We start from the raw sequence: 15,621 nt of genomic DNA, 5'->3' as shown, positions 1-15,621 counted from the left end.
TCTAATTGTCAACTTGATTAGATCAAAAACCACCAACGAAGCACACTTCTGAGTATGTCTGTGGGGGTGATTCCAGAAACGTTTAACTGAAGGAAGACCCCACCATTCCTGAGGGCTGGCTCACATTCCTCCCTCCCTCCCTACTTCCCGACTGCAGACAATGTTACCTGCTGCCTCAGGCTCCTGTCGCCATGCCTTTCTCATGGTGACCGTGACATACTGTACCTCCAAACTAGGAGCCCAAATAGCCCTTTCCTTACCTGGTTTCTGTCAGGTATTTTGTGACAGCGGGAGAAAAAAGTACAGCCATCGCCCTGCTTGGTGTGGACTGCCAGGCCTGACCTGGAGTTACATCCAGAGTTTATAAACCTCCTAGAGGGGGCTGCCTGCTTTTGCTCGGATCCCTGGCTGCCTCTGCTCACCTGCCAGAGCTACCCTGGCCTCCTTCCTACTCTTCCCACATGTTTGATGAACTCACACCTTGCTCAGATCTCTAAGCCTTTCCACTCACTCTTCCCTGGGTAGGGATCTTCTTCCCCTGGGTCGTCACATGGCTATGTCCTCTCTTCATTCAAGTCCTGGCCCAAGTCACACCTCTTCTATCTAGCCTGGACTGATCACTCTGCTGAACATGGAGCTCCTGTAACCTTGGAGTCACAGGAGGACCAAGAGTTCAAGGCCAGCCTGTGGGACATAGCACATAGCAAGATTCTCATAAATAAATAAATAGTTTATTATCCATTTCTTTCTGCCAGAAAATAAGATCCATAAAGAAAAGAACTATCGTGTTCATTGATGAGTTTTTAAACCTGGAAGATATAGTCTGTTGAGTAAATATTTGTTAAATGAATGAACAAATAAGACAATAGGACATGTCTCCTGGGAAGGTGCAGCTCTATCCTGTATTTAAACATCCCAACAAGAAATGCTCCTGGGACTTCAGGGAAGGCTCCTCCCCTAACCCCCTCAGGCATTGCTCACTGAGGCCTTATAAGCAGTTTGTAACTCTGCATTACTGTTCTGTGCAGCCCTGAAGACGGTACACCTTCCCACCTCACGAAGGATGTCTGCTGCTGTCCTTTCTAGTCAAGGGCTAGCTTCTCTCATCCTTTTCCTGTCACACCTTGTTTACTCACTGTCTTGTTTACTTTTGGGTTATAGCATTCATCATGCTGAGATAACATAATCCATCTGCTTGCCTTCCTTTCCCCAGCAAACTGTATCTAAAGGAGATCAGTGTGTTCACGGCCTCTGTGCCTATCAGCAGTGGCTGCTCTGCTAGTATCTGTTGAATAAATGAATGGAGGAATGAATGGCTCTTCCCATCACCCTCCACAAACAGAAAACACTATGTCAGGAAGAAAATCAAACACCGCACTTCATGCAGTCTAAACTTGACCTTGAGGTGTTTCTCATGTAGAAGAACTATAGATATACAATTAGATGCTAATTACATCCAATCAGCTCTGGGCTTTGGGAAGGGGCTGGGCTAATGAGGTTTACAGGCGCATGAGACTGGAGAGGTCCAGCCCTTGACTTTGCTGTTGGCCTCATGACCTAGACATACAGGTCATGGACAAAGGGTGGATGCATTTACCAGGGCAACAAAAGCCATCCTGTATCCTAGAAAAAACCCAACCTAATTCACATCCCTGGTCCCATCATCATTTTACTGAAAGGACAAGTGAGGCTGGAACTAGGACCAGAAAGGAAGCACGGAGGAAGTTTACTTGTCAGCTCAGTGGACGTTTACCTTCCCAAGAATGTCTGCTGTTTTCTGGACAGACACACCAAGAGGAGTTCAGAAGACAGGCCTGTGCCAACCGTGTGGAAAGAGCTGCCCCATATTCCGGGATGCCAGTGCATTGCTGGGGTCAGTCCTTAAGCTCCCACCAAACATGTAACATCAGGGAGGAACACCCCGGATGTCACAGGCACCAGGGAACATTAGGGAGATTTGAAGCAAAGCCCTGTTCCCTGCTTTGCTAGAGACCTGGAGCTTAGACCCATCACCTTAGTTAACCAGGGGATCCCATACTAGGACTGATATTCAGTGGGGCACAGCCAGACCTTCTCTTCAGCGAGGCCTTATTCTTGGGATCCTTGTTAGCTCTCGAGCCTTCTGCAGCTTCTCCCCAGCTCAGACCCCCTTGTCCTTGACGTCCTGGCCCCAGAGCAGGTCTCCTCAGGTGCTCACCTGCTGGTCTTGGCCGGTGCACCGAGAAGACACAGTGGAGACCGGGAAGCCACCGTCAGGGAGGCGACAGATTGAATTCTTGCCACTGCAGCCGAACCCATCGCACGTGCCTCTCCCCACGTCCCGCCGGGCTCAGCCGCGGCTCCCGCAGCCCGGGCGCCCCCTTGGCTCCGCGCCCTGGGGCCGCGAGGGCTGCGGGGCGGCGCAGCGTGGAACCGGGTTTCCGGGAGGGCGGCGATCGGCTGGCCGGGCCGGGGCGGGCTGGAGTGAAGCCGTCCGACTGGTCTGACCGCGGTGCAGGGCTGGGCGGCGGGGTTGGGCCGGGCGCAACCAGCGCGCAGAGAGCCGCGCTCCTTGGCCCCATTTGGTTAATTTTGTGAAGCGCATACACCGGAAACTGGTCAGATCCACATAACCTGCATACCGGCAGCGGGACCGCCACAAATCCATTATTTCTTACTTATTTAGTAGACACAGGCAAAGAACGCATTATTGGAGCTCAGAACTTCGTCTGCCCCTAGCTGTTGACCCGCTGTGAACTTTCACTAACTGGTCTGCATTGGCAGCATGCTGGCAAACAGTTGTGACTTGAGATGCAAAGACATTTTCCCAAACTTACCCTCAAACATAGACTGGCCCTTGGCAAGAAGCTCTCTGTATTTTCAATACTCTTCTCTCTGGCGCCATCCAGCTTATTTTCCCCGTCACTATGTAAGGCATGGAGTGGAATTTTGAAAGAAGTGATGCCATGTTTTTTTTTGTGTGTGTGTGTATCCAGTGACATTTTAGCTGCCTCAGAAACGTACAACTCCGAAAAAAGCCAATTGCCTAAAACACCGCTGACAAACTGCGCTATAAGCAAGAGCCATAGCTGATATGTGTGGAGTGCTGGGTTCCAGGTCATAAATTTTGTGTCTTAACGCATCTAATCCTCACAACTTTCAAGGTAGGAAGTGGGGTAAATAATGCCACTGAGGACACACACACACACACACACACACACACACACACACACACACAAACACAGAGAGACAGAGACAGAGAGAGACAGAGAGACAGAGACAGAGAGACAGAGACACACTAGAGACCTAAAGGCCATGCTCCTGAGAGCTGCTTTGCTTTTTTTGAGACAGGCCTGATGCTAAGTTATAAATTCGGACTGACTCTGAACTATGTCCTGTGTATCTCCTATGAGCATGCCAGACACTGGGTGGGCACTATGGGATGGGAGGAACCAGGCACATCAAAACCTGCAGCCTGCCTGGCAGATATGCACCAGTTGATATAAGCATGCCGAGAGTGTGTGTTGGGTGGTGGTGAGGGGCACATGACTCCCGTAAGAGTGGAAAATTCTAACAGAGGAAGGGACCAACTACGTGCAAGGCTCCACATATGCTCACAAGCTCCTTTCAAATCTCTGGGACTCCTGAGCGAATGCACAGGGGCTGGAATGCAAATATCAAAGAAAACAATCATGAACCTGGGAATGTAGTTTAAGTCCTGATAGTTCAGACAGCTAAGTAAAAACCACTTCGAGCTTCCCATTGATATTTCAGGATAGTTACACCCCAAGAGTAAGGGATATGCCCTAGAATTAGGGACAGAATGGAAAGAAATCTTCCAAGTAACTTATAAAACCAATCGGCACAAGGCCGAGATGTGCTTCCAATAATTTAATTTCCTTGGCGCCCTTCAGAGGATAGTAACAGAATTCAGAGCAGCTACAAGTCATCCACAATGTTCCCCACACAACAACCAAAGAAATAGCAGCATATGAACTGTAGTCAAGAAGAAATAGCCAATATGCCAGAGTCCAGCTCCGGATGAAGGCAGGGTCTGAAGATGGGTGGATGCAGGAGTGGCAATGGAGGAATCAGACACAGGACGCTTCTGAGTTCCATTTTAGGAGAGATGGTCAGAGAGGGAGGAAGAACATTTCGGTATGGCTTGTCCTATTCTGACAGCCTGCATCTCTCATAGGCTTTATTTATACACAAAACCACTTCCTCATAGACTTTACTCATTGATTATACAGACTTTTCATGGTACATACTTTTTCTAAAGTCTTCCTCGATCACATAAGCATATCAAAGTACAAAAACAAAATGGGCAAACAGCAAATTTCATGTGAACTAAAATCTAACATTATGATAAAATCAATTCTTTTAACTCGGTATCTTTTTTCTTAAAATTGGTATTGTACAGCATTGTGGTTACAGAAATACTAAACAGGATGTCTCTATTTAAGTTTGACTAAGTTAGTAGATCAGAAGTTATTTCCTACTACCTGTTATATCAAGCTTCTCCTGTATTATTCTATTAATCTACTATAATGAATATCTGATCTTTCTATGGAAATCTAACTCCTTGGCCCCTTGTTTAAGTTCTTTCTTTTATATTTGACATAAGACCACCATTCTTTCCCTTGACTTCTGAAATACTGTGTTCTGCTCTTTACTCTTTCCACAATCAGAGAAGTCCTGATCTGACAAGTCTGCTCAGGAAGCCAGGCAGTTCATGGAGCCAAGATGTTTCTCTTTGTGTCTCTATCATAAAGTCTTGTTTCAATGTGGTCTCTATCTTTTTTTTTTTTTTTTTTTTTTTGGTTTTTCAAGACAGGGTTTCTCTGTGTAGCTTTGCGCCTTTCCTGGAACTTGCTTTGTAGCCCAGGCTGGCCTCGAACTCACAGAGATCTGCCTGCCTCTGCCTCCCGAGTGCTGGGATTAAAGGCGTGCGCCACCACCGCCTGGCTGGTCTCTACCTTTATTACAATCCTGCAAAGAGTCAAAGATTCCTAAAACTGCTTACTTTGCCTTCAGGAGGCCACCAGGGCTTGTCATTAATTTTATAATCAAAATCTTTTCCTGTCCATACTAGTTCCGTGTTTCTGAGGCAAAACATGAAAGCCTAATGATTCAGTTATAGTTTGTCAGCTTCTAAAATCTCCCTAAGTTTTTCTTCTTTAATGATTTATTCTAGACCCCATGTCTCATGCTTGCTAATACCACTTAAGTAATTGGTTCTATAGAAGACTCAATTTCTTGCAGAGCTAATTCTCCTTGGGAACCACCATAAATTTTATTCTTATTAACATCAGCTTCATATGAATTGTTACATTATCCCAGTTCTAGCCTTCAGCAAGGGGCCCTTGACAGCAAGGAATTCAAACATTAAACACGTCAAAAACATAGGCAAGAGTTGGGCAGCAAATTCCACCAAGGGCAGTGAAGGGTCAGTCTAAGTCGTCCAAGCACTGTGAGCTTTGTCAAGCAAAGCCTTCAAGATGCTTGGCATCGCTACCAGTAGTCAGCTGAGACAAAACCACAACTATTGGATGTAAGGATTAAGGAAGTAAAAATCAAAACTATGATTAATATCACAAGGAACATTGTGGGGGGAAGGATATAATGGGTAACGAGATTAGGAACTAACTAAAATAGCTGTTAGTAAGTACTGCATGGAATATACGTAAATGTGCTTCTGTGACGATGATCCCTAATCTCAGTCATTGTCACCCAGAAGGACGGTTGGACAGGCTTCCAATGGCTGTAACTAAGAAGAAGACCTTCTACCATTGGGGTTTCTCTTCTACAACATGCTCCACTGTGTTCTAGGGACACATGATCCTCAGCACACACTCTGAATTCGTCATCTTTCACGCTATGACAGAGTTCCTGAGATAGACCATTTATAAGGAGGAATTAAAAATTTTTTTTTTGACTCATGGTTGCTAAGATCCATGGTCACTTGGACCTGTCATGTTTGGTCCTGTGACAAGGAAGTACATCATGATACATCATGATGTGGAGTGACTGGCAGAGGAGGCTGTTCATACCATGGTGGCCAGGAAACAAAAGAGAGACAGGAAGGGGGTAATGTCTCCCACAAGGGCATACCCCCACTGACCTAACTTCTTTCTTCATATTGTCCCACCTCCTAAAGGGTTCACCTCTTCTCAATGACACTAAAGGCTGGGACCAAGCCTCTGGCATATGTGCCTTTAAGGACATTTAAGACCTAAGCAAGAGCATACATAGCTGTAGACACTGGGGTTCAGGGAGCCTCTTCAGCAATATTGATCTGCTGTTGCTATAATGAACAGTCTTCTGTGAAATTGTGACAGGATACCTGGTTAGCTTTTAAAAAGAATATAGACTGAAACCATTTCATAGCTGCTAACCTAACAGAGATAAATAGAAAAACCTAACATGCACCCAGAGGGGAAAATATTATAGATTTCATACAGAACTGAGGTTACTTCTCATTAGAAGCCATGATGCCAGAAGACAAAGAAATGGCATCTTTAAATTAAGGTGCTGAGAAAAAAAAATCTGGGCTGGAGACTGTTCAGTGATTCAGAGCATATGTTGCTCTTGCAGAGGATCCCAGCTTTGTTTTCAACACCAAGGCTGGGTGGATCACAACTCCCTGTAACTCTGGCTCCATGGGAGCTGATACCCATTTTAGCCTCCTTAAACACCTGCACACATGTGGCACATACACACAGACACACATATGTACACATATGGATAAACAAAAATAAATATTAAATAATAATTTGTCACCTTGTTGTTTTGTATCCATCAAATCTTAAACAAGCAGCAAAAAGCTGGGCGGTGGTGGCGTACACCTTTAATCCCAGCACTCGGGAGGCAGAGGCAGGCGGATCTTTGTGAGTTTGAGGCCGGCCTGGTCTACAGAGCGAGTTCCAGGAAAGACGCAAAGCTACACAAAGAAACCCTGTCTCAAAAAAAAAAAAAAAAAAAAAAAAACCACCACCGACAACAAAAAAGCAAGAAGACAAAATCTGAAAAAAATAAATAACTATTCAAATAAATTATATTATAATTTATTAAATTATTTTATATATTTATAATTTATTATATTAAACAACTAATACAATATACCTTAGTATTGTTAATTATTAAATATTATAATGAATAAATTATTCAAAATGAGGGGACAATATGAATGTAAATTAGAAGAACACTAGAAAAATTAATCTATGACTCTTGTTTCTATTACATTATCTAAAAGTTTATTCACTAAAAATAGTAACATTATGATGAGGTTTATTAACTTATATGGGAGCAGAATATATACAATCACCAAGCACAGAAGGGGAATGTAAATGGAACAATATTGTCACAGGATTCTTACATTATGTATACAATTTAAATTCAGAACAAAACCAGTAGACTAGATCAAAGTAATCACTATTAGACAAACAGAAAATGAACCAACAATGACATTAGAACCTCAGTTAAAATACAAAGCTATGTAAAGGGCTAAAAAGCAAGACCTACTTGAGTTGTAGTCACAGGAGACAAACTCTCAACAAATATGCACGCTTGTGGAAATTAAAAGAATGGGGGAATACGTTAGGAGGCTCAATATTAGATAAAGCGAAATTGAGTGCAGAGATAATACTGTGGAGAAAAGGGTCAGGAGTGTCGAGTTCCTAAGAAGATATAAGACTCCTAATGTACGTGAACCCATAAGGAACTTACCAGATACACCGAGTCAAAACTCACGGTATTGAGAGAAACGAAAGAAAAGACACAGTCATTTCTATGGAATCCCAAGCCCCTGTCTTCTGACTAGTGAACTAGATGACAGAATACCAGTGAGGATGCAGAGGACCGAAACTACGCTGTCACCCAACTTGACCAAACTGACTTTGTGGAATTATACACCGATATCACCGCACAAGGTGGATCTTGTTGGATGTTGTTGTTTCTATTACATTATCTACAAGTTTATTCACTGTCTCTGTTATGGGTTGTTCATTCCCCTTTTGTGCTTGGTGATTTTTATACATTCTCCTTCCATATAAGTTAATGTATCATATATCTAAAAATAGTTTCATATCATGATGATATGTAACTATTTTTAGAGAGTAAACTTTTTTTTTTTTTTTTTTTTTTTGGTTTTTTGAGACAGGGTTCTTCTGTGTAGCTTTGGAGCCTGTCCTGGAACTCACTCTGTAGCCCAGGCTGACCTCAAACTCACAGAGATTCACCTGCCTCTGCCTCCCGAGTGCTGGGATTAAAGGCGTGCGCCACCACCGCCCGGCAGAGAGTAAACTTTTAGATAGAACTTTTAGACAGAAACAAGATGCAGGACTACCAGAGACTCTAAATTCCCATGAAGAAAGTCATATGGCCATGTTTTCTAATCACAAGGTCCTTAAGTCAACAATGTACAGAGGTATCTTATCTAGAAGACCACATAAGACATTTAGAAATTGAGCAATACACTTCCAAGCAAAGAATGGGTCAAAGAATAAACCATAAGAAATATGAGGAAATATTTCAAACTGAAATGACAGAAAAACAGACCAAAATGACAGTGTTGGGATGTCCAAATATAGATCCACAAATCTGCCGGGCGGCAGTGACGCACGCCTTCAATCCCAGCACTCAGGAGGCAGAGCCAGGGGAATCTCTGTCAGTTCGAGGCCAGCCTGATCTACAGAGTGAGATCCAGGACAGGCACCAAAACTACACTGAGAAACCCTGTCTTGAAAAACCAAAAAAAAAAAAAAAAAAAAAAAAAAAGGAAGAGATCCACTAACCTTCTAACCAAAGTAACAAGGTAATTTGTAGGGGAGAGAAAGTCTTTTCAATAGGTGGTACAAACAAGACTTATGTTTAATATCTAAGTTTTATAACTCAATATAAAAAGAACAATCCAGTTTTAAAAGTAGGCAAAAGGCTGGAGCTAATGTCAAGGCCTGCAATCCCAGCTGCTTAAAAGGTTGAGTAACTTGGTGTGACTCTGTCTGAAAATAGAAAAGGCTAAGGATGTATGTAGCCCAGTGGTACAGTGTTTACACAAAGCCCTGAGTTTAATGTCCAGTACCAAAAAAAAAAAAAAAGGCAAAGGGCCTCTTTGAATAGAGTATCTGTGAATAAGATGGACACATGGCCAATAAACACAGAAAGATGCACAACTTCATTAGCTATCAGGGAAATGGAGAGATGATGTGTCTATATACTGGCTATAATTTTAAACTGACAGATAATAAGCAGAGCCAAGCATGTAGCTCAGTGCTAGAGTACTTTAGAAAAATTTCAAAAAACGAATAATGGAATAACCATTAGCAATGCTATAGGAAAGTCAAGTGTTCATTCACGCTGGTGGGATTGTAAAATGCAGCAGCCATATTGGAAGACAGTTTGGCCATGCCTAAGAATACTAAACACAGAATGTTCATGTGATTCCATAATTCTAATCAGATGTACACCAAGAGCAATGAAGGTATTTGCCATTAGAAAATCTATGCTTGGCTGTTTGGGGCAATATAACACATAATAGCTAAAACGGAGCCACAAATATGCTGTAATTTGTGGTAGTAACAAAATACAGTATATCTATGTAAAGAATTACTATCCAGACATAAAAAATAGAATGCTGATTATTACATTCTGTAATATGAATGAACCTTGAAAACATGCTAAATGATGTACTCAACTGTGAAAGACTATGTATTACATAATGAAATTTATATCAAATGTTCAAAGTGCAGAGCTGGAGTGTGAATGGGAAGATGTCTGGGCCTGGAAGGGAAGATGGGAGACTGCTTCCAATGAGCACAAAATTCCTTTCTGAGTGATAACTTCTTTTTAATTTTTATTCATTTTATATTTATGTGTGTTTGTCTGCATGTAGGTTTGTGCATCACACATTCATGCCTGGTGTTCTCAGAGGTCAGGAGTGAGAAATGAATTCCCCGGGACTGGAGTTATTACAGACAGGTGTGAGCCACCATGTGGTTGTTGGGAATTGAACCCAGATCCTCTGGAATGAACAGCCAGTGCTCTTAATCAGTGTGCCATCTCTCCAGCCCCTACAGTGATAAAGTTAAAAAAAAAAATTAAATTTTAAAATCATTATTACTCAGCTCCAGAGGTTACTAAAAACTATTGAATTATACAGCAAGTGGATAAACCAAATATTAATGCATTAATACATCTGTGATTTAGGAAAAGAACTGTGCATGACTCTTTCCCCATATACCTTACATGAAAATTATTCCTGAAATGGCTCACAGGCATAAATGTGAAATCTAAAGCTCTAACATTTAAATAAAATAACAGAACAAAATATTTGAAACTTTTTGGAAGGCAATATTTGTTAGAAGAAAAATAATTGTAAGTGGGACATCATAGTTTTTTAAAACTCTGCTCATCAAAATGCCCTCTATAGGCCGGGCGGTGGTGATGCACGCCTTTAATTCCAGCACTCGGGAGGCAGAGCCAGGTGGATCTCTGGGAGTTCGAGGCCAGACTGGTCTACAGAGCGGGATCTAGGACAGGCACCAAAACTACACAGAGAAACCCTGTCTGAAAAAAAAACCAATATATGTGTGTGTGTGTGTGTGTAACAGTGGAGTCTGCCTACATCCCAACACTGGAAACTGGAGAGAAGGGCATAGAAGGAAAGCAAATTCAGGCCAGTCTGAGTGACAAAGGGGGAGGGGTTAACAGAAAGGACAGAATTTTATTTGTTTGTTTGTTTGTTTGGAGACAGGGTTTCTCCATGTAGTTTTGGTGCCTGTCCTGAATCTCGCTCTGTAGACCAGGTTGGCCTCAAACTCACAGAGATCTGCCTGGCTCTGCCTCCCGAGTGCTGGGATTAAAGGTGAGCGCCACCGCCACCCGGCAGGACAGAATATTTATATGCAAATTAGCACATCTAGAGTGTACAAGTCTTACAAATCAATAAGGAAAAATCTACCTGGGGGGACGAGGAGATGGGTGGGGGGTAAAGTGTGTTTGTGCTAGCATGAAGACCTGAGTTTAGACTCCAACACCATTTAAAAGCTGGTGGTGCTTGCCAGTAATCCCAAGGCTGGAAGGACAGAGATAGGCTGATCCCCGAGGCTAGAAAGCCATCCAGGCTAGTTGACATGTCAAGCTTCCGGTTCAATGAGAGACCCTTTCTCATAAATTAAAGAAAAGAGCAGTAGACAAAGATGTTCAAAGTCAGTCTCTGGCCTCTACACGCACACAGGTGAGCACAGCCACCCACAGACACCATGCATGCACCACCCAGAAAAACTTTAATAATAATAATGATAGTAATAATAATAATAATAATAATAATAATAATAATAAACACTCAGTTTAAAATAACAGCAAACAACAACAAAACCACAAAAGAACATTGGTGGTAGTACACACGTGCGATCCCAGAGACTGGGATGCTGACAAGAGGGTCTCAAGATGGAGTCCAGTAGTGGGGACACACTCTTTGTCTCAAACAAACAAAAACAAACAAACAAACAAACAAAAAGTCGAATTAAAAAATGATGACAAGATTGAAATAATCACCACGATAAAAGATGAGTGGCTAAGAGGAACCCAGTGAAATACTTAATATACTAGTTCAAGTCAGCAGTGAGACACCACTTCATGTTAAATTGAACTGTTTAGCATAAAGCTGCTTCTGCATTTCCTAAATCTGGTCTAAAGATTTCTCTATGCGGGCCAAACCACAGCCAAACTTGACTGCAAATGGACTCACTGTTGTAAGGGTGTCAACCAATCAAAGGGGAAGGAGGCTGTCCAATTGTTCAAACCTGTGTTCAAACGACACAGATGCCGGAGAGAACTACTCGGTGGTCTGTGTGCACCACTTCCCGTTTTCTGTATGCCGTTTCCTTCTAGCCGGCTATAAATATAACCCACTGATGCGGATGAGGCTTTCGAATCTTCTTTTTTTTTAGGATGCTGAGATGGATTACAGCTGCAAGCCACACCCTGCTAGAACTGTAATTTTCAAACCCTGTTTTCCTGGAACACACAGTCCTCTGTTAGGCCAAAGATGCCCCGAGGTCCATTTGATCCTTTGAGCGGGAGGGGGAGAAATGCCGTCTTCCTCTCAGAAGACAGCAACAGCAGCATTAGGGGTTGAGAGCTAGATAACCATGAGGAACGGTCCCTAGGAGGAACACAGACCACAGAATAAGGCAATCCTGAGGACTCTATCTTGAACGGGTGGTGAGGGGTTGGGGTTGTGCACTTTATCAGTACCTTAAATTGACTTGGCTTGATTGGTGAATAAAAATAAACCTAGAAGTGGGGTGGGGAAGCAGATTTTCCTTGGGGAGCCTGAAAAACCAGACTTCGACCAGAACTTATTGGAGGCATCTACCCAGGATTCTTTTTTGAAAGGCTGCCCTCTGGTGGAAATTTGCTGAACTTCTTTTCTTGCTCCCTTGTGCTGGAGACCCAAAGCCCATGATTCCTCTAATGAACTTCGTTAAGCTATGAACCCCAATTCTATTTCACTATCTTTCCATACTTTTCTGAGATAACTGGGTTTGAAATGAAACATTTTGACATTTGCTTCTGTGGTTTAGAGCTTTTATACACAAAACTACATTATTTGGTCTTCCCAAGATTTGCAAAAATCGACACCAATTTAACATTGTTTAATTAAATGCCAAAAAAAAAAAAAAAAAAAGTGAAGCTACAAGCTGTCGGGTACCTCCGCAAGCCTCGTGGCTGGGGAGGAGGAAGGGGGCCGATGACCCACACCAGGTGAAGAATGAAACTTTTTGCAGGCCCTGGGTCAAAACCTCCAGGGTCTGACCTCATGGTTTATTCTTCTTATACATTTAAACACAGTAAAGTATTTGAAAAAGGTTTCCACGTGACAGTTTTCACAACAAAGCTTTAGGCATAGCTACACTGAAACTCCCTAGCAAGGTAACAAAGCACCTGTGACTTCTACGATAAGGATGAGTTCTGTTGGCTGATAAACAGAGCTCAGGGCAGGGCCTGGGGGGGGGGAATCTGTAATAAGCATAAGGATAGAGTCTATTGGTGGAGGATGCAAAGTAGGTGGAGCCTCTTTCATAGGATTGAGTTCTATTTACTGAGTGGCAAAGCCCAGGGTTAGAGCCTGAACCATTCTCAGGATGTTGGGGTGGAGTCAGGAGAGGATTGGCTCCTAACACAAGAGCAAAGGATCACCAGGTTGTTTGACCACAGCACTCCAGGAATCACGCACCATCATTTCCTTCTGTTGAAGAAAACAGGCCCGCATGATTGACGGTCCTGGTTTCTCTAATGTGTACTCTAAACCGTGCTCCCTACGCCAAGCATCTTAGCCAACCTTCTGATTGAGAAAACAGGAAACCATCACATCTCACTTTCTTGAATGCAATCTCAGTTTTCAATCCATGTGGGCTTCAACTCACAATCCTCCTGCCTCAGCCACTCAAAGGGTGATATTACAGGTGTATACCCCATGCTTTTGAAGAATCAGCAGTGTTCCATTCCTACCTACCCCCTCAGTGCTGGGGGTGGAACCCATGACCTCACACATACCAGTCAAGCACTCTGCCGTTGACTCGTTGACGTTCAGTCTCCATGACAGCACAGTGGAAATGTATGGCTGATTTAGTCAGGAGTCCTTTCCTTCAAGGAGAGGGCATCTCCAGCTTTGTGTCAACAGTTACCTCCAGGCAGGAACAACTGGAGGAAGCTGACCTCAGGGCTCCTGGAGGGTGTCGGCTGTGGCATACTGATGTTTTTGCTCCACCTCAAGCTACCCCTGGACCATGTGAATCAGAATTTCCACGCAGAGCCAGAAGCCAGGAATTGTACCCTTTGATAAGAAACTGTTCAGATCAGCCTCATAGCACAGAGGGAGTCCAGTCCCCTCCTTCTGAATGAGGAAATAGAGGTCCAGGAGCCAGGGCTGCTTGACCAAGGCCACCACCGCAGTAAGTAGGGACACTGACTAGACTGTGAAAGCTAGAAAGCCTCAAAGTTGCTTTGGGATTGTTGTCTATTTAACAAGCCCGGCCTTGAACTCATGATCCTCTGCCAGAATGCAGAGGTTACAAGGGTGCACCACTCTACCTGACCTGGTTTTCGATTTCTGAGCCAGGTTTTCTGTGGTTCTATGATGTTATAGTTGGTCAGGCCTAGAGGTGGAAAAAAAAAAAGACCATTTTCCTCAGAGGCACTTACTCCTCTCCTCTCCTCTCCTCCCCTCTCTGTTCTTTTCTGCCCCCTCCCCGACTCTCATCCAGCCTCACTTTTTACTGTCTCCTAAGTGAAAAGAGACCTCCTTTGCATATGCCACCCAAGCCTGGCGTCCCTGAGCATGTCCCATTCTTTGTGTCGTAGAAGTGAACCAAAGATGGGTTTTGTGTGCTGGTACCTCCATGGCTGGTTTCTTCAGAGCAAGCCAAGAGCGGTAAACCCCAGTCAATACAAACTCAAAGGTTTGCACATCCTGTTGTTTTAAATATAGGCCAGATAATCAGGTGTTTGTCCAATAAAAGCCCATCTGCTACCAAGATACAGATCCCACGAAACCCAATATCTTTATGGCAAGGATTAAACTCTATGCAAAATGTTGTTTCCCTCTGAATCAGAGATTCCCTGCTGGGTCTCTGAGAGATGTTCTCTAGGCATGGAACCCCCTCTTTAACTCCCATCTACCCTGGGGGTTCTTTTGCTCTCTTCCCCTTCTGTGTGGGATCTCACCTCCATCAGGTTTGGGCCGATCCTGGTGGTGAGGGACCACCTTGAAATCTGAAAGAGCCTAGCTCATTAAAGCTCATGAGTGCTACTGCCACCTGGTGGTCATATTTTCCTTGCTCAGCCTCCCCACTTTTCCAGGGTTTACGAGCTCCTTCAAAACTTGGCTGGTCTGAACCCAGTCTATGCAGATTTGTTAGATGACCTAATCCATGAATTCCTGTTGATGTGTGGAGTGGCTAATTTCAAATAGCTACTATTCATGAGATACTCACATATATATGTATGAGACAGAAATCCTTGGATGTGCTGGGCTGACGTTTCTGCAGATGGTGTTGGCCTAAAGCTTTCCCTTCAGAATTTAAGGAACACCTGAGGTCTAACTAAGGCAGTAAGAGGGGGAGGTTTTGGTATGGTCATAAGCTAGAGGGCTGGGGAGAAAGGAGAAGGTTGAATTTATAATGACACTAACCATGTTGGTAAGTGTGCTAGAGCTTAAATATGGCATGGCCGCAGTTTGGGAAAGCAGTGCTTCTCCTCTCCTCTCCTCTCCTCTCCTCTCCTCTCCTCTCCTCTCCTCTCCTCTCCTCTCCTCTCCTCTCCTCTCCTCTCCCCTTCTCCCCTTCCCCTCCTCTCTTCCCCTCCCCTCCCCCTCCTCTCTCTTTCTTCCTTCCTTCCTTCCTTCCCTCCCTCCCTTCTTCCTTCCTTCCTTCCCCCCTTTATTTTTTTCAAGACACTGTTTCTCTGCGTAGCTCTGACTGTCCTGGAACTTGCTCTGTAGACCAGGCTGGCCTTGAACTCAGAGATCTGCCTGCCTCTGCCCTTGAGTGCTGATATTAAAGGCCTGCACCACCACACCAGTCAAAAGCAGTGCCTTTCAAACTTTAGCCTGTGTGGTTTACTTGAGGGTCTGGTTAA

The sequence above is a fragment of the Peromyscus eremicus genome, chromosome 4 (genome assembly GCF_949786415.1).
Source record: "Peromyscus eremicus chromosome 4, PerEre_H2_v1, whole genome shotgun sequence".
Classification (NCBI taxonomy): domain Eukaryota; kingdom Metazoa; phylum Chordata; class Mammalia; order Rodentia; family Cricetidae; genus Peromyscus; species Peromyscus eremicus.
Note: the sequence above shows the minus strand (reverse complement) of the source record.